The 19,336-nt window shown below is 40.3% G+C and overlaps 1 protein-coding gene across 2 annotated transcripts in view; it reads left to right on the top strand.

The window, feature by feature from the left end:
* The window catches only part of GPRIN3 (GPRIN family member 3), a 72,661-nt gene that overhangs the window by 40,693 nt on the left and 12,632 nt on the right, over positions 1 to 19,336 (top strand). Inside the window, exon 1 of one of the 2 annotated variants that reach the window (XM_053923057.1) lies at positions 11,089 to 11,172. The exons of the other annotated variant lie outside the window; for it this stretch is intronic. The gene's annotated coding sequence lies outside the window, so the exon portion shown is untranslated. Of the gene's footprint in view, positions 1 to 11,088; positions 11,173 to 19,336 lie in introns of those variants that run through there. 2 annotated transcript variants of the gene reach the window in all.

The raw sequence follows: 19,336 nt of genomic DNA, 5'->3' as shown, positions 1-19,336 counted from the left end.
AAAAGTACATATGCCAAATATGGTACAATATATATAGGAAAAATATGTTTGAAGGAAGAAGAGATAGATGATCCATTTGTTTCTAAAGCCAGTGAGCTACTACATTCATCTGACAACTTTCACAAGTTAATTTGATTCTAGTTAACTGACCTTTGTTTTCTTAGCATAAAAGCAAATTGCTGGGAAACACTTAGTAACTGGATTTTATGCAGACCTCAGAGTCATCGATGCCAATCCACCTTCTTCATTCCTGGGGAGCCGTACGACCCCACCAGATAAACAGGAGCCCTTTTATCTTTATTTTTCTCACTCCTTTTCTCCATTTTAAGGTAAATAAATTGACCACATCTCTTTCCTTACTTCCTGTATACTTTTTTCTCACTACATATTCCATTTTACACATGGAAGACATGTGTAAATATTTCCACATAAATGAAAATTAAAGTTACTCATACTAGAAGAATAAATACTCATTTACATGCTATTGATTAAATTAATCCAACATTTCTAAAAACATTTCAAGTGAAAGGACATGTATTCCCTTGGTTCCTCAAATATCTGATTTAAAACTGAGTGCAATTTTTAAACTACTGCTACAGAAACATATTCCTGTATTTCTACAAATATTTTTGAGTACCAATTATGTACCAAACTACAGAGTGAGAGATTGGATTCTTCTGTAATGCCTAATAATTTTCTTGAGAATAATATGAGAATCCCTGTGCCCTGCCTGGTGTGACTCAGTGGTTGAGTGCCAGCCTCTAAATCAAAGGGTCACCGGTTCTATTCCCAGTCAGGGCACATGCCTGGGTTGCAGGACCAGGTCCCCAGTAGTGGGTATGTGAGAGGCAACCACACATTGATGTTTCCCTCTCTCCCTTCCTTCCCCTCTCTAAAAAATAAATAAATAAATCTTCTTTTAAAAATGAGAATCCCTGTTAAACAACTCATAGTGTTTGTTTTCAATACTTGAGTAAGCTTGAAGAACTGCATTTTGTTCTCTATGGGAGAATATGGTTCTAAATAATGGGTATCTTAACCTTAATGCAACTAAATTGTCATTAAAGCATAATCATCTCTTGTATCCTTGCTGCTCTGGTTAACAATTTCTGTAAAATATTTCACAGTTGAGAGATTAAGCCCTAGAAATGATTCATTATGAAAAAAATGAATACAAACCACCCTAGCCTTTAGGAGAAGGAAGAAGAAAGACCAGGCAGATGGGTTGTAGTGGGGTGGGGTGGACATTTAAACACAGACCTAGTTCTAGAAATGTGCCCCAAAATAGAGGTTCAGTAATGTACTACTGAGGTGTTTCCATCTCTTTAATAACTACCTCACACACTAAGTCACGCTGGCCTGCTGGAGAAAATCACTTCAGCGGAAGTGCTCATCTGCTTTGTAGAGGAAACCCTGTGGACTTATCATAATAGGGGAATGAGAAACAGGAACCTCCTATAATAGTCGTCTTTGAAAAACATAATTTGTACCAGAGTAACCAATATTGTTTTCAAAATCAGAAAAAAAATGTTTCCCTCAAGGAACCAATGACTAACCTAGGAATGTTCAGGCATCCCTGCTGGGTGGGGATAAATCCTGTGGTTACACTCTCCGGGAACCCCGATGGCCACGTGTGTCAAGCCCGCCTCAAAATTGTACGTGCTCCTTCCAGCTGATAGTCTTAATGTTTATCTTAATCATTTAAGGGCTTATACAACTTCTCTATTTTTCTTACATTATAGTCAATTTTTCAAGAGAGGTATAAATGTTTAACAACCGATGCTCTGGGAGAACATCTGAGTGTGCCAATTTCTGTGCTATAAGTAGTCCCACCCTGGCCAGTTGCAAGTTACCTATATGATGTTTCTGATCACAGAGATGGAAAGAACATACTCAGCTGTGTGAGCCAGCTCCAGCAAACTACGGGTTATAGGCATACTATTCCCTGTCTCTCACCATGTATGTTCCTTAATAGTGGCTCCAGAATTTTTATATAAGAGGGAATTTCAGGACCAACCTAATTGGAAATGAAGGCTACCTGTTGACTGCACTGTTTTATTTGATTATGTTTATTTGGAGTGAATTAGGGGGCATGGACAGAGACAGCAGTGGTAAGAGTAGCTGAACTCCCCCATCCGTGGCAGTCAGTCACCCTGGCGTAACCGCCCATTAGAAATCTTCTAGTCCCTCCTTGTTCCCTGTTCTTGAGTCATTTTGGCCATTTCCCCAACATTCTCTGAATTACTCTGATTTGAAATCTTGAGGTCATCCTCAGTTCCTTCCCTAGCCTTAGTTCCTGCACGTCACCAGTCATTAAAAATTGCCAGTGCCACCAAGGCCATGGTTTTCATACGTCTTTTCTCTTCATATTCTTTTTTTTAAAGATTTTATTTATTTATTTTTAGAAAAAGAGGAAGGGGAAGAGAGGGAGAAAGAAAAGGATCAATGTGTAGTTGCCTCTGGCATGCCCCCAACCGGGGACCAAGCCTACAATCCAGGCATGTGCCCTGACTAGGAATCCAACCAGTGACCTTTGGTCCACAGACCAGTGCTCAATCCACTGAGTCACACCAGCCAGGGCTCTCTTTATATGCTTTATGCTAACAACATTGAAGGATTCCTCCCTACCTCTTATGTGGCAATGGCCTTGTAGTTGATCTCCCCACCTGTGCATTCTTCCCTCATAGTCAGTGATACTTGAAATCTACTTCTTTTGTACAATGAGCTTCCTAATTACTTTATTGGCTTATTGGCAACCCTCTAGTAGCTTCTTACTGACTACCAAAAAGGCCCAAATTTGTTAACAAAGTCATTAAGGCTTTCCAGCATCACTCGATCTAACACCTCAGCTTGTAGCTCCCAAGAGCCACTTTTATGTAACTACATGCCAATATCAATTATTATACAAATGGCATCTAATCTGAAAAGTCTGGCACATCCAGATGTGTACTAGCTGATAATTGTTGCTAATGATTTAATTTTAAACTATTTTTAATGCTGATGAGTACACTATGTTTAAATTTTTAGGACAATCCACCTTCCCTGAATAGATGCTGTGTTCCACACACATCCCCTGCCCCGTGTCTGCACCATTCTCTTTGTGGATTCCATTGAATTCCTCCTCCTGTATGTTTGAAACCACTCCTATCATTCGAAGTTGGACTCAAATGCATGTAGTATTTACAGATATTGAAAGAAATAGAAAGAGGATATAATGCTTCTTAACACCAGAAGTAAAAGAGAAATAACCGGCATTTAAATGGCTCAAACCAAAAGCTAGAGACTGACTGTAGGGAAAAATGTCCAGGACCAATGAGGAGCAATGACAAGAAACTCCTAGAAAAGTATGTGAAGGCTGTTGAATCAGAGCCATCGTGCACCTCAAACTCAAGGGGGTAATAAGCCTCCTAAAGCTTGTTAAGTGCTCCAGAGCAGCAATATATAAGAGTACCTTGGCTGGGCAGGATTAACCCCAGATTTCTTCCCAGATATCTAGTGGAGTCTAATTATATGCTTGGGACTCATGTGCAGAACCGGTTTAGACAAAGTAAAAAGCTAATATAATATCCGAAAACCCAGAATGTGTATCAAGACGAAACATGATCTAAAGTGCGACTTTAGGGAGGAACACCCTTCCCATTTTTGCAGCATGAATATTCTTAGCAGTGGGAAACTCAAGGTTTTAACATAGATTATAAAATGAGAAACTTTGGGGCTCTAAGGTTCAATTTTGTAGGAATCGTTTCTCCATTCTTATTCTTCTTTACATTTTTTTGTTGCAATTTACACAGTTGAAATAAAACTGTGTTTACTGGGTTTTAAAAATAAAAAAGAATAAAAAACCAAGTTTTAAAAATCACTCATAATTCCACCATATATTAACCCACTAATATTTTAGTATATTCCCTTCTAATATTTATTCTAAATATATATTTTCTCTACATACTGTATGAGATATATATTTCTTGCAGCCCATGGCATCACAACTCATTGATACAATTGATCAAAACCTAGGAAAAAAATGAGAAATTATAAAAGTAATACCTATACTCCTAAGATTCTTCTTTCAACTTAAAATATTTGCATTCACATTATTCACTAGACTTTTAATACAGGAAAGATGTTTCCTTGAGAAAAAAACCATTCATCAAAGTTTTACAGCCTCTTTCTTTCATAAACTCATAATGGACTCTCAGTATTTTTGTACTTATTTTATTCCAGTGAAACAAAGCTTTCCTAATTAAGAATTCAACTGTTGAGTGTTTATAATTATTTTCCTCGTCTACCACTGTCTCACTCCTAATTCAATAGCTACATTTTTTAGTAACCCACCTTGGTCAAGTCTTACTGAAGCATTCAACTTAGTTTCAAGAAACAAAATCACTTCTCCCTTGTTTCACCCTTTTTATGTAACATAGTTGTCAAATTATATGGTAACGAGAATAAGGACAACTGGCATGGACAAGTCCAGGAAGAGCCACTGACTTGTGTTCTCCATACAATGTACGTGAGAGGGGCAGACCTGGGCAGGACCACCTGGGAGGGGTCTCCGAGCTGCCAAGTCCTGGGCTTCATCAGTAAGTCTTTTATCTGGAATGGAAAGCTCATCAGCTAGGTTATTTATGGTAGAGCTTCTACTATATAGCCCTACAATGAACTTCATTGTTCATAAACTACCAGTTATTTATTTACTTCCTTAGGCTCAATTCCCAGAAGTAGAATTATTGGTTCAAAGACTACAGATGTTTATAACATTCTGGAAATGTTCATCAATTTTTGTTCCCATAAGCAAGACTGAGAATGCCATATTCACCCACCCATGTAACCACTAAACATTATTTTTAATTTTTGCCAATTAAATAAGCAAAATATGATGGCTTGTGTTGATTTACCTGAATATGGTATTATATAATACAGTGGTTCTCAACTCCACAGGCTTGTCAGCTTCATCTGGGAAGATTCTTAAAAATGTTTGCATCTTATAATTTTAGCTACAAAGTAGATTACATTACTACAATATAAGTAATAAAAATAGTATTGATTTATATTCTTGCTTTATAATCTATTATAAAATGTGACTAAATAAATTATATTAGGCCCATACCAACAATAATAAGTGAGGGGGAGAGAGTAGAAGGAAAGAAGGAAAAGAGGAAAAGAAGAAAGCAAAGTATGTCCAACCATAGTATAGAAAATAAGCATTATCAAAAAGGTTATTAGAAATCAAACATTTTCATGCTTTGCCTTATACAAAATCATAGTATGCTGGAATTATAGTCTCAACACAAGTTCCTAGCCAGTATTACCTTCAGTAATTCATCACAAACTTTTAAATGTTACAAAAAAGATACTAGGATCAAATATAGATATAAGTATTCCCTAGGTTGGAAAAACAAATCTGAAAGGATCTTGTTTAATTTTTGTTTTTTTCTATAAAATTATTTAGATAATTAAATTTTTCCTAAGTATTTTAAGCAAAAAAAAAAAAAAGGCATTATAATTAGTTACTTACAAGCCTCCAAATAAGACATATCGCATCTAAGGATGGATTAGAAATGATCCATCTCCATATATAGCAGATGTCTTTAGAGGAATAGAATTTATTTTCTAAATTAGCCCAGTGAAAAAAAGAACAGTGAAAAATATATACATATGTGTGGGTATATGTATATATATATATCCACACACATATATATTCTTAAGACCATATCTTAAATTGAAGAAAATATAAAACTACTTATGGTATTCTTAGTGGCAATATAACTTAGTATTTTGAACTATAATTATAACTATCCTCAAAATAGCCATGTGGTTACCTAGATAAGTCCTCATGTAAAAAAAACCTATCCTTAAATGCAATCGGGGGGAGAGAAACAAGATGGCAGCGTAGGTAGACACACTGCGCCTCCTCGCACAACCAGAACTGACAGAAAATCGAACGACAAGGAAGTCCGACACCAAGGAAATAAAAAATAAACATTCATCCAGACCGCTAGGAGGGGTGGAGACGGGCAGCCGGGGCAGAGAGGACTCGAGTTGCCGTGGCGGGACCAAGACTGGCGGAGTGTGGGAGGAACAGGGCAAGCAGTCTGACCACTAGCAGACCCTGCGACCCCACATTCGCGCACAGATTAACAGAGAGAGCGGGACTCAGAGTGGCGGAGAACAGGGCAGGCAGAGCGGCAGATAGTACTCCGCGGCCCCACACTCGCCCACAGATAAACGAGACGAACGTCTTGGAGCGAAGCAGACCATGTAACCCAGGGCTCCAGCTCAGGGGAAATAAAGCCTCAGACCTCTGATTGAAAACGCCCATGGGGGTTGGGGCGGCAGCAGGAGAGACTCCCAGCCTCACAGGAGAGGTTGTTGGAGAGACCCACAGGGGCCTGGAGTGTGCACAAGCCCACCCACTCCAGAGTCAGCACCAGAGGGGCCCAATTTGATTGTGAGTAGCTGAGTGAAAGACTGAAATCTGGTGAACAGGGGAGTGGGCGCCATTGCTCCCTCTTGGCCCCTCCCCCATGTATAGTGTCACAGCACAGCGACCAGCGTTACCCCGCCCCAAGAACACCTAAGCCTCTGCCCCTTTAAGTAACAGCTGCGCCAAGACAAAAAAAAAAAAAAAAATGGCCCAAATGACAGAACACTTCAAAGCTCCAGAAAAAATACAACTAAGCGAGGAAGAGATAGCCAACCTATCAGAAGCACAGTTCAAAACACTGGTTATTAAGACGCTCACAGAATTGGTTGAATTTGTTCAAAAACTAGATGAAGAAATGAAGCCTATGCTAAAAGAAACAAAGGAAAATGTACAGGGAACCAATAGTGATGCGAAGGAAACTGGGACTCAAATCAATGGTGTGGACCAGAAGGAAGAAAGAAACATCCAACCAGAAAAGAATGAAGAAACAAGAATTCGGAAAAATGAGGAGAGGCTTAGGAACCTCCAGGACATCTTGAAACGTTCCAACATCCGAATTATAGGGGTGCCAGAAGGAGAAGAGGAAGAACAAAAAATTGAAAACTTATTTGAACAAGTAATGAAGGAGAACTTCCCCAGTCTGGCAAAGGAAATAGACTTCCAGGAAGTCCAGGAAGCTCAGAGAGTCCCAAAGAAGCTGGACCCAAGGAGGAACACACCAAGGCACATCATCATTACATTACCCAAGATTAAACGCAAGGACCTACATCCAAGATTACTGTATCCAGCAAAGCTATCATTTAGAATGGAAGGGAAGATAAAGTGCTTCTCAGATAAGGTCAAGTTAAAGAAGTTCATCATCACCAAGCCCTTATTATATGAAATGTTAAAGGGAGTTACCTAAGAAAAAGAAGATCAAAAATAGGAACAGTAAAAATGACAGCAAACTCACAGTTATTAATGGCCACACCTAAAACAAAAAAAAGAGCAAACTAGGCAAATAACCAGAACAGGAACAGAACCATAGAGATGGAGATCACATGGAGGGGTGTCAATAGGGGAGTGGGAGGGGGAGAGGGGGGGAAAGGTAGAGAGAATAAGTAGCATAGATGGTAGGTAGAAAATAGACAGGGGGAGGGTAAGAATAGTGTAGGAAATGTAGAAGCCAAAGAACTTATAAGTATGACCCATGGACATGAACTATAGGGGGGGAATGTGGGAGGGAGGGGGTGGGCAGGATGGAGTGGAGTGAAGGGGCAGAAATGGGACAACTGTAATAGCATAATCAATATATATATATATAAATGCAATCAGTAAAAGCTAAATAAAATACTAGAAACCATGGCATGCTATGAAGGCAGGCTAAAATGAATAAGGCAATATTCAGCACATACCAGCTGAGAGCTTGTGAACCCTTCACTGATCTAGGCCCTTCGGGTACATCCATGAGCAAAAGTAGACAAATGTTGCCTCTTGGAGCCTGCATTCCAGCAGGGGATGACCATCAATATGCAATAGTCACAGTAAGTGGGTAACTGGTTTCTGTATCTTAGAAGGTGATTAGTGGTATGGGAAAAAATATGTAATAAGTGAGCACAGTAAGGCTTCAGAAGTGATAGAGAGTGAAGTCAGAGGACTTGCAACTTAGTACTAGCCTGACCAGGAGGGACCTCATTGAGAGAGTGACACAGGAGCAAAGATCTGAAGGAGCCTTGTGTGAGCCCTCCGCCTTGTTTCTCTGCGGTCCCCTGTTGTTCAGCTCCTGCTGCTGTGCTGAACACTGCACTCTTTTTCAAAAATTTCTCTTTCTTTTTTACCGATTCCAGAGAGAGGGGGAGGGAGAGAGGAAGAAAGGTAGGGAAGAAACATTGATGTGGGAGAGAAGCATTGATAGGCTGCCTCCTGCAGGTACCCCAACTGGGGACCAAACCTGCAACCCAGGCACAGACCCCGCCCTGGAATCGAACCCACAATCATTCAGTTTGTGGGACGATGCCCAACCAATGGAGCCACACCAGTCGGGGCTGAACTCAGTGCTCTCGCCCACAAGTTCCTGCCTTTGCTCTAGCTGTGCCCTCTGCCTGGAGAACAAAGGATAAGGCAAAATGTGGAAGTGCCCTGAGGTTGGGAAAACAATAAACAAACTGCTACAGGAGATAAGAGATGGGACAATTACGTTTGGTTGATGTAATCAGAAAAGGTCTAGGGAGAAATTATCTTTCAAAAGTGCTTCTCAAGTTTACCCCACTTGCTGTTTTTCTCTTTTATCTGTGTGTACCATGAGTTCATTTCTACCTCCCATTTTGTCCTCTTGGAGGCAGTCGAGGTGGGGAATCAGACCCACCTGGTTTTGAATTTCAACTCTGCCACTTACTAAATGTGCACTTTTGGCACGCTGGATTTCTTTGAGACAGACTTCTCATCTGTAAAACAAGACAGTGATTCGTCTTTGAAGCTTGTTGTAAGAAAAATAAGTAACATACAAGGTCTGGCAAATGATAATGAGAGAGGATATCAGTCTTCAAAGACAAATGGGTCAGATATAGTGTAGGAGGTTTTTTAGATCATGCTAAGGAGAATGTACCTTATTTTGCAGGTAATGGAAAACTATTGGAATGATTTTGCACAGAGAAGGGACATAATTGTGTGTTTTAGAAAAGTAACATTAGCAGCAAGTCTTCAGAATCGGCAGCGCGAGACAAGAGGCATGATATTGCAGTGTTGGGAGATGCGGTCCATTCCGTTAAGCCCGATATGGACAGGAACTGTGGATTTGATAGCTGGCACTTAAAATGTTTTCTAAACTTTATATCTAGACATTTAGTCAATTCTCAAAATATAGACAAAATAAATAAATTATTCTTCATCATTTTTATTGATGTTTTGACCCAATTTCATAGAGTTGGGCTTTTCCTTAGATTTACTGCTTGAGAGATATATGATTTGAGGAACAACTGCTTGCTGGAGCTACCAAGAATAGAAAAGGGGGTGGGGGAAGAAATCAACTGATAAATAGGAGCCAGAGAGTCTGGGAAAAGAAACTTAAGTAAACTTTATTTTGCAGCCCAACAGACATCACTTTAAAAAGAATTTCTCAGCTGTTGACTTTGAAAAATAATTGCATTGCCTAGCTTTTAGCTTGTAGATAACCTCGATGGATAAGGAAATTATGGCTTCCGTTTACTAGTTGAATGGCTAGGCTGGCCACCTTGCAGAGCGAAGAGCAGATGGAAAGAGTGTGGAAGGAGAGACCAGAATGAAATACATCGTCACTAACAGAAAAGCTGCAGGGTGCATGCATGTTCAATTTTGCCTCAGTAACGACCACCGCTTTTAAATTTTTTATTATTTTTGAGTAGGTGATAGATTCATATTGTTTAAAATTCAGAAAGTACCTAAAGATATAGAGCGAAAAGACTTCCATGTACCCTATCCTCCACGCACCCAGTTCCCCTCCTCTGACAGCAAGTTCTTAGGTACCCTTCCAGAGATAGTTTATGTATATACAAGAAAAAGATATTCATTTTCCCTTTTTAATACAAATGGTAGCATATTAAACATACTGATTTGTATCTTTGGGTTTTTTATTATTATCATTAGGTTTTTGTTTTGTGTTAGTTGCTGTTTTCCTTAATATATTTTGGAGACTGTTCCATATCAATACATAAAGAGTTGCCTCATCATTAAATATGGTTGCTCAGTATACCATTATATAAAAGTAATACCATAATTTTTGTAACTAACCCCTTCCCTATACCTATTAATAGACATTTAGGTTGCTTCTAATCTTTTATTATTTCATACAATGTATACCTGGTACATATATCAATTAGCACATTTATTTTACTTACAAGGTTTGTACCTAAAGCAGAATTGCTGGGTCAAAGTGTATGTGACTATAAAACTTTGACAGATGTTGCCAAATTGTTCTCTGTGCAACTCCCCATTCTCCGGGCTGCGGACTGGTGCCTGTCTGGGCCTATTAGGAACCAGACCCCACGGCAGGGGGTGAGCTTAAGTGTAATGTGCTCGAACCATCCTGAAACCGTCCCCTCCACCCCTGTCCATGGAAAAATAGTCTTCCACAAAACCAGTCCCTGGTGCCAAAAAGATTGGGGACCGCTGCTAGAAGCTATACTAATCAGCATCCTCACATGCGGAGTAGGCAGAGCACTGTCTTTGACTTGAAAGAAAACCATACCCTTAATTCCTATGTAGGTGGAGTGAGTTCAAACTCTCTTACATCAACTCAACGGGTTGTCATTATCAGGGCTTTTCTTTCTATCAGAGGTGAATATCCTCATCTCCTAGATCAGTGGTCCTCAACTGGGGGTGGGTTTGTCTCCCAGGAGATACTTAGCAATGTCTGCAGACAGTTTTCATTGTCAGAGCTGGGGTGTGGAGGCGCTGCGGGCACCTAGTGCAAAGGAGCCATGAGTGAAAAGTCTTGCCACGCACAGGACAGTGCCCCCCCCAACTTTTCCCTCCCCAAAAGAATTATCTGGTGCAAAATGTTAGTAGTGTGGAGGTGAGCAAATCTGTTCTAGATAAACATCTGCCTCTTCTCATCACATTAAATAACACATTACAAAGCTTAAAATCCTCCGCCCTCACTAACCTAAAGTCTATGCGGAGGGAAATAACATGTCCTGTCTCTGTGTTTCCATAGGACATCTGTGCTTTGTTTCCTTTACGACACTTACATTGTGTTGAAATTCGGGTGTTGCAGGAGCTGTGAGCTCCTCAGAAACGTGGGTGCATCTTATTTGTATGTGTGTCCTGAATGTCCGGCACAAAGAAGGCTCTCAGTCAGTGAATGAATGGATGTTAGCGTCCCTCCTAATTGTCTTAGTGTGGCTTAACGGATTTTTTTTAATCAAGGACCATTCTTTTTATGCTTCTTGCTCTTCTTTTCTCTTAATTTAAAATGTCCATTTTCATTTAGACTCACACAGGCAATTTTTTCTTGCCAAAAACAGAATTGTACCGGGAAATCCCAACTGAATAAGAAATATTTGGACTTCTGTAAAGTGTAGTTTATTATGCAGCATCAGTCACTTAATTATCTACTATATTGCTCATGCGTCACTTTTGATTGAATTTGCCTAGTCTCCTCAAATGGATTGAAATCTCCTTAAGGGCAAAAATCAAAACTTTTAAGTACTTTCCGATGCCAGACTTAGCGATTCACAGACTACGAAGCAAGGAGAGCGACAGGTTGTTTGGTTCTCTTTCTTCTTTTTTTATTTAAATCACAGCCCAGAGACCAAACCCGAAGGAGATCTGGACTTCTACATGGAAACCATTCATGGTCAAGAGCAGAGCACCTCGCTCCCACGGTTTCTCTCAGACACTTAGGTCCTCCTTACGAAAAGCAATAGGTCAACCCTGCAGAGGTCACCTTCTCTCCTTTTCCCTGAGTTCTCTCAGAGTAGAAAAGCCACAACTGACCAGCTCCCTGCACAGCTCCCATTCACATCCATATCCATCGCTGCAAGCACTACCACCAGACACTTTCCCATCATTCAACATGATTAAGGACCCAAGTGTGGGAACAGAAGACACTCTCGGCTGGTGTCTGACATGAGCTAAAAGCAGAAATCACTAACAAGCTTTCAGCCTGAGGCCCGGTAGCAGGGTCTCTGCTTAGGTGCCACCCTCTGCACTTGGAAGCCACCTTTTCCAGAAAGAAGGCAGGTGGAGTGGAGGCCTGGGTTTAATGAGGACCCCATGGTGTGGGGGCAAGTGGGGCAGCCGGGGAAAAGGGCAGCAGATTAGCAAGGTCAGGGAGGAAAGAAGCAAGGTCAAGAATACTTTTTGTAAGGCTGAGTGGTGCTAAATATATCCTGCAGAAAATTGGGCTACAGGGCAGCTTTCATCATAGTTAACATAATATTTTAAAATGCAAATGCAAAAAATATGCAAATGCAGAACTGCTTGGTTTATTGCTAACGGCTTATGTAACTGCAGGTTAACCCTGAGATCCTTGTGCATTTCTTTGCAATTAGAATAAGCTTGCAGTTGAAGTCCTTCAAAGCTGAGTTGCAAAAGAAGGAAAACATTGTAATATCTGTCAGGCAAACCAAATAAATGATAAGAGCCAGCTTGATTAGAGAAGGTTGAAAATAACAAAACAACTATGTATTTTAAGCATTTCTTTTCTAGAAGAGTTCAATTTTAAAAAAATAACCTATAGAGGCACTTTTAAACAGCAACTTTGATATTTAGCTATGAATTATCTCCACAGATAGGCAAATGGAGCTACTGAGGGGTTAACTTTTATGATTATTAAAACATGTGTCTTGATTTTGCTGAGAAACAAAAACAGTTTCCCACGTGATCTAAGATACATAGAGCTTATTATTGTGTTAATGTTCAAATTAGCTACAAGATTCTCCTTCTACCAGGGGTGTCCAAATTTTGGTGTATCTGGGCCACACTGGAAGAAGAAGAGTCGTCTTGGGCCACACATTAAATACATTGCGACCGGTAATCACAAAACAATCTCATAATGTTTTAAGTAAATTTACAATTTTGTGTTGGGCCTCATTCACAGCCATTCTGGGCCACATACAGTCCCGAGGCGCAGGTTGGACACCCCTGTGTCTCAATAATAGTCTTCAGGTGGGTGTGAGAGAACATAAACTTATTTAAGTGTTGGGCCATTTAAAGTGGGCTGCCTATAAAACAGGTGCATAGGTCCTGCCTTCTTAGGTAAGCGATGACAAAATAATAACAATAATTCATGACTGTGTATTTGTTATCTTCCAAAAACCATGCTACAATCGAACTTATTTCATTTAAGCTTTATAACAACATTTTAAGGCAGGCACATTTAAGTCTACCTAGATTACCTCTGTTAGTTTGAATTAGTAAAGGCAAGGCTATGTTCTTTGAGCTTTCTATTGTTTTCCTATTGTCTGATTGGGCTTCTTGCCCAGGGCATTGAGCTTGCCTCCCTCCCAAAACACCCCTCTCTCTCCCTCAGGTAAAGCGGGCTAACTGTGTGGACCCTGGAGCCAGAGAATCTAGATTTAAATCTGGTCTCTACCACTTACTGCTGTGTGAGCTTTCCGTGGTGTCCAAATCTGCAAAGTGGAACTTGTATTAGGAATCTCCTCATAGAGTTAATCTGAGGATAAAATATGTTCACATAGTGAACAGTGTCTGGAATAGAGGAAGCGATAAACAAGTGCTCACTGTCCCCCAGGATGCCAATCTGTTGTGAATTTAGAAGCCATGTTTTCAAATCATATTTGACAAAAGAGGGAGGAAATATTTGGGGTCTTCATGCTTGTTAAAGCCCCTTTTTACTTCTTTGTGTTTTTCCAGTCCTGCTTCCAATGGAATTCAATGAGATAACAAGCCATGCATCCGTTTTTCTAGAATAGTGTTGAACCAAAGAAGAACTGGCTAAGAAGGGATGCCTCTCATTGCTTATGAGCCTTTGTTAAAGTAGCCATTATAAGTGAAAGTCCACAAGACGCTGTTAGTGGCACAAAGCAAAGCAGGCTTCTTTTCTCTTCAGCCAGTCTGATTTGCTTTAGACATAGTTGGAAGGGAAGAACCAATTTTTCTGCTAATATCTTCGAAAAGTGCATTTGAGGCAGCTGTTAGTGAGAGGGTGTGACTTTTTCAAAGAAAGGTGGAACTGCTTTTCGTAGCCTGTGGGTGTTTCCTGGGATTGAATCACGTCTCCTTAAAACTGTGCACTGGCGGGGCCTGCTGGGCTCAGAATGCAAGCAATCTAGAAAAAGGGAGCAAATCAAACACAATAGCATAAGACAGAAGACGACATCTTTAAAAAGATTTTATTTATTTTTAGAGAGGGGGAGGGGAGGGAGAAAGGGAAGGAAAGAAGTATCAGTGTGAGAGAGAAACATCAATCAGTCGCCTCTATTATGTGCCCCATCCAGGACAAACCTGCAACCAGGCATGTGCCCTGATCAGGAATCAAACCCGCGACCTTTCGATTTGCAGACGATGCCCAACCACTGAGCCACACCCACCAGGGCAACAGATGACATTTTTCCATTGCCTGTTACCCCTCCTTGCCTCGCTGTTCTCTAAGTGTCTTTGCACCATCCATCTGCAGGCTGAAAGCTGCAGCCAGATGGCTGGAGACAGGGGTACGCACCTAGGTCCCCATAACACTTGTGCGATGTCACTGAAGAGGTGCAGTGACACCCTGCAGCCCTTGTTCCAGGAAGGCAGCAGTCCGGAAGTGAACAAAGGTAATTGCTGCCCAGCGGGTTGGCGCCATGACCAGCAGGAGGTCAGCCCCCCGTGTGTCCAGGACTGCCGAGCCTCTCTAGTCCTTCTGTCTAATGCTCTTCCTACCAGAGAAGTTTGGGTACAAGTCACAAAGGAATGAGATTCCCTGCTGCCTTTCTTATTAAGTGTGGGTGTCTGTTATGAAAATAGGCAGCGTGGCACAGTAGTAGAACCCACTGCTTTCAGAAAGAGCCATGGTGGTGTCAGCCTTCAGCAAACCAGGCCTTTTCATAAAGTGGCCCGTTGTGAATGTCACTGTAGTCAGTGTTAATGCCTTCCAGGCTGCCCCCAAGTTGCAACCCCTTGCCAAAAGAAGGCTCCCTCTCCTCCGGTGACACCTATATTTCCAGGGTGGGCAAAAGTAGGTTTACAGTTGTTCTTATGGAAAATAACACAATAATTAATAAATAATATAAACTGTTTTGCATACTCACAGATGTAAACCTACTTTGCCAACACCTGTATTTTTAAATTTTTTATTCTTTTCCATTTTCTTTCCAGATAAAAAGAAATAATCACAGAGTCAGTCATTAGCATTCATTAGAATTCAGTTCAATGGGAATTATAAGTATTCAGCCTTGAGTAGGTTAGTTGACATCTGGGCTTCAGTTTCCTTCCTGCAAAAGGTGCATGTTGTTTACCCTGAAGGGTTGCTGCATTGCCAGAACAAGACTGGAAATCTTTGCTCATGATGTTAAGGGAAGAGGCACCAAAGGGACCTGCTATCCAGAGTCCAGTTGCCACCAACTTAAGGACAAACTCCCTTTGTGACCAATTCAGAAAGAATTCATAATGCTATAGCCAGTCATATAAGGAAATCCCTCTTCACTAGTGCAGATGACAGACTCCCATTTGATAAAAATTTAGTCAGGCTCTTCTGAGCTGTCGTCTGCACTAGACTGCAATCTGGGGCTTCCCTGTCTGTCCTTGCAGTGTCCAGTTTTGGCAAGAATCCTGCTAAGCCAGTGAGAGAGAATCCTCCCACACTTGATATCTAATCATTGTCAATAGGCCATTAAATTCCCCCACCAAACCCCAGGTGACAGCTATCACCTGGCCAGCCTTTAGGAAGAGACCTGTTAGGTGGTTCAGCAAGAATTCCCTACCCCTGAGGTCTCCTCTTAGTAGACCATTGATCCCCACCCTGAACCTGCTCCTTGGTTGTAAAGCCCCAGTGGTTCTTGTTGTATTTGGAGTTAAGCCTGGTCTTTGTCCCTTCCTGTGATAGTCTTTTTTTTTTTCAATTTTTTATTGAAATATATTTGACATGTAACATTGTATAAATTTAGGGTATACAGCATATTAATTTGGTATATTGTAATACAATTTCCATTGTAGCTATAGCTAGCACCTCTATAACATCACATAATTATCATTTCTTTTTAGTGGTTGGAAGAATTAAGTTCTAGTCTCTTAGCGATTTTGATGATTATAATACAATATCGTTGTCTAATTTTACTACACTGCGTTAGATATCCAGGACTTCCTGTTGCAAGTAAACATCATCTGTTCTGTCTCCCCGTGCACCCATCCCCCTGTGGCTACTATTTCACTGTTTTTATGAGTTTGGCTTTTTTAGATTCCACATGTAAGTGATATTATACAGTATTAGTAATTGTTTGGCTTATTTCACTTAGTATAATGTCCTCAGGGTCCACCAAGCTGTCACAAATGGCAGTATTTCCTTCCTTCCCATGGCTGAATAACATTCTATTGTATGTATTTATAACATTTTTTATCCATTCATCTGTTGATGGGCACTTAGGTTGGTTCTATATCTTGGCTACTGTGAATAATGCTGCAATGAACATGGGTGTTTATCGATCTCTTTGACATACTATTCAAAATGGTTTAAATATCTGATAAATTTCTCATCGAAAAGAAATAAATATGCCTTAGTACAACAGTTGATTATGAGAATATAAAGTCATGAAAATTTAACAATAACCTAAATGCCAAAATGGAGGATTAGTTAAAAAATACAGTCTGCCACAAAATGAAATACTAAACATATTCACCTCCTGAGGTCGTCTTGACACCTGACATAAGTGTTCCTTACCATTTTAACAAATGTCAGAATAATTTTTTCTTTAACAAAGATCAATGCTTAAATATTGAAGTTTTTAAAGAAGCTAACATGAGGTGCTTAAAATATGCTAAGACACTGTTTGTTCTAAATGCTAAATCTGTTCCTTACAGCATCCCACTGAGGCAGTCCTGTTACTATTATCCTCAATTTATAGATTCAGCTGGCGCTCTGAGAGGTTATCTGCCCAAGTACATAGAGCTAGGATACTCTAATCCAGGATTCTGGCCCCTGCTTCCATGGACTTAAACACAATGCCAAATTGCCTTCAGAGGACCAAAAATTACGTTGGGAATTCTACTCTGTCAGTGTTTTTAGAGCAAAGCTCTCAAACTCAGCTGCCCGCAGGAGGCCAGATAAGTCATGTGAAGTAGTAAAACAGAGCAGGTGGGACGTGGGCCACCTGGAGGGTCCACGCCATCATGGGAAAGAGTCCTTATCTGCGCCATCTAGTGTTGCTTCCTGGAAATGCATACCTTCCAAGTTTTTAAAGAGAAACAAGAGAGAAATCTGGATTTTTATGAAAGTTCTCTTCTATTCGGAAAGGCAAAGAAAGAAAAGAAAGGGGAAGAGAGGATATGGAAGGGAAACCATGCAGGACACATTCATACACACACACACACCCCACCTGGAGGAGGGATTCAGTCTGGATGTGGACCACCTGTTTGCAACCTCTAAAAACTTAGAGGTTAAATCTTATAATGGCTCCTGGTTGACACTTTTTACTTTGCTTGACTTTAAAGACATATTCTCATTCTAAACCACCAAGTAATTATACTTTTTAAATATTTTATGTGTCTAACCTATTGGAGGTTAAAGATTTCTGTTACTCAGTTGGTGAGGGGAGGGAAAAGTCTCAGGGTGGGGGCGAGGAGGGGGAGGGTTATGGAGGGACTACTGTCTCAGGACTTAGGCAGTCTGCTGGGCGCATGGAGATGCTGTGACAACTACATTAGCGTCTATGTTATCCAGTGGTGTGGACTTCCTATCTATTCATAAGTCAAGAGATTTTTAATTACAGGTATTAGCCAAGCAATCTGGGCTTTTCTTTTTGATTCTTCAGTTGGTGGATAATGTAACCTCTATTAACAAAGCAAACAAAGGAGAATGCCATTTCAAAGTTAAATAGTGCAATTAGCTCTCTGTGGGAAATGGACGTGCATGCAGGGACTGAGAACCCCTCATCTTTTTCTAAGTCTTTCAATTTCCAGTTGCTGAACTTTGAGCTATTCAAAACTTACAGCCCTCTTGGCAAACAAGGTTTCTTGGCTCCAGGCGCATGGCACAGGAGGCATTCTGTATTCCTGGCTTTATGAGACCTTCCGGCTTTTGGTAGCAGGTGTCCAGTATACTTATTTTTAATTGTCTGAACCTCAGGCGGCAAACACAAGGCCCTTGGGCGGGATCCGGCCCTCCACCTTGTTTTATGCAGCCTGGCACCTTGTTTCTACCTGGCAGCAGGGCCGAGCTCCTTTCCCCTAGTTAAGGAGTAGTTACATTTATACAGTCCTGAAATTACATTCAGCCCTTTGAAGGCAACTGCAAGGCTGATGTGGCCCCCCCTGAAAATGAGTTTAACACCCAGGTCTAAACCCAATTACAGATACATAAAGTTTAATAATTAAGATACAACAATTTCATACTTCCAAACATAGCACTCTTTTTTATTGTGTTTTCATTTATATTTTATGCCATAGGTTTAAATTTCCTATTATCTTGAAGTTTGGTAAGGCATTAATGGTGGCCATTTTGGAGGGAAAATGGACTAATTAATACCTTTTCATGCACAAGATCCTTCACTGTGTCCTGTAAACAGAAAAGAATCAAAAACTTGTCGCCTTCCCTCCTAGGGCTTGAAGTAGTTTGGGATAAATGAGCCATTTATACAAGTAACAACAATACAAATACTGCATAAAAAGCATAACACAAAGAATACAGATGACCATAACTGAAGGATTTTTAAGAGAGAGAGAGAGAGAGATTTTATGACTTGAAGTTTTCAGAGGCCTTCAGAAAGTAAATGGAGTTTAAGTGGGACCATGAAGAGTGAATAAAATTTTTCAGGATGAGGAGGGCAGAGAGTGAGAGGAAAGGTATTATAAAGACAGATATAAAAGAAGGAGAGGGAAAGATGGGGTGAGGCACAGCAAGTGAATACAACAGAGAATTCCAGTTAGGAAGAAAAGGAATGCAAACCTGGGGAAGTGGTCTGAATGAGTGGAAAGTAGTCAAAACCAAAGATGGGAAACTATTCAAACCAATTATCATTAATAATGAAATTAGAGGGAAAAGCTGACTTAGGGGAGAAAATAAGTTGGATTCATTGTGATATTTCATGTAACTGTAAACCAGCCAAATAACATTGAACCAAAAGATCAAACTATTTTCAAAATCTGGGCCCAACCAAATTTGCCTTTGCCTTATTTTGACCCTTTATTGCCTGAGTTAAGACTGTGCTATTTGATTTATTATCCATCACATACAAATACATAAGATCCTTACATTTTGGAACAAGAAGGGTCCTTTGAAATTATATATTTCATTTTGCCAGTAAG

This window comes from Desmodus rotundus, chromosome 4, assembly GCF_022682495.2.
Source record: "Desmodus rotundus isolate HL8 chromosome 4, HLdesRot8A.1, whole genome shotgun sequence".
NCBI lineage: Eukaryota > Metazoa > Chordata > Mammalia > Chiroptera > Phyllostomidae > Desmodus > Desmodus rotundus.
The sequence above is the reverse complement of the archived record's forward strand: the minus strand, read 5'-3'. Positions and strand labels throughout refer to the sequence as shown.